The 255-nt window shown below is 36.5% G+C and overlaps 1 protein-coding gene across 2 annotated transcripts in view; it reads left to right on the plus strand.

Annotated features, from left to right (window-relative positions):
* cpne5a (copine Va) overlaps positions 1-255 on the plus strand; it is a 79,201-nt gene that overhangs the window by 46,433 nt on the left and 32,513 nt on the right. The gene's annotated exons all lie outside the window — the stretch shown is intronic.

Below are 255 nucleotides of genomic sequence, written 5' to 3' on the forward strand. Positions count from 1 at the left end.
ATATATATATATATATATATATATATATATAATATTTTATTGTGTTGGCCATCCAGTTAAACTGCTGTGTGGGCCACAGTTACTGAAAAACAAGCACTTAAGGGCCAGACATCCAGCAGTTATTGCCATTAAGTGTTTGTTTTATTGTTTAAAATCTAGTTTTATTTAAAAATTAACCCATTTATGGGCCAAACTGAGCATGTCCGTGGGCCTGATTTGCCCCCCGGGCCACCAGTTGCATAGTCCTGGTCTATA

Source organism: Nematolebias whitei, chromosome 11 (assembly GCF_014905685.2).
Source record: "Nematolebias whitei isolate Nwh7 chromosome 11, NemWhi1, whole genome shotgun sequence".
Lineage (NCBI taxonomy): Eukaryota > Metazoa > Chordata > Actinopteri > Cyprinodontiformes > Rivulidae > Nematolebias > Nematolebias whitei.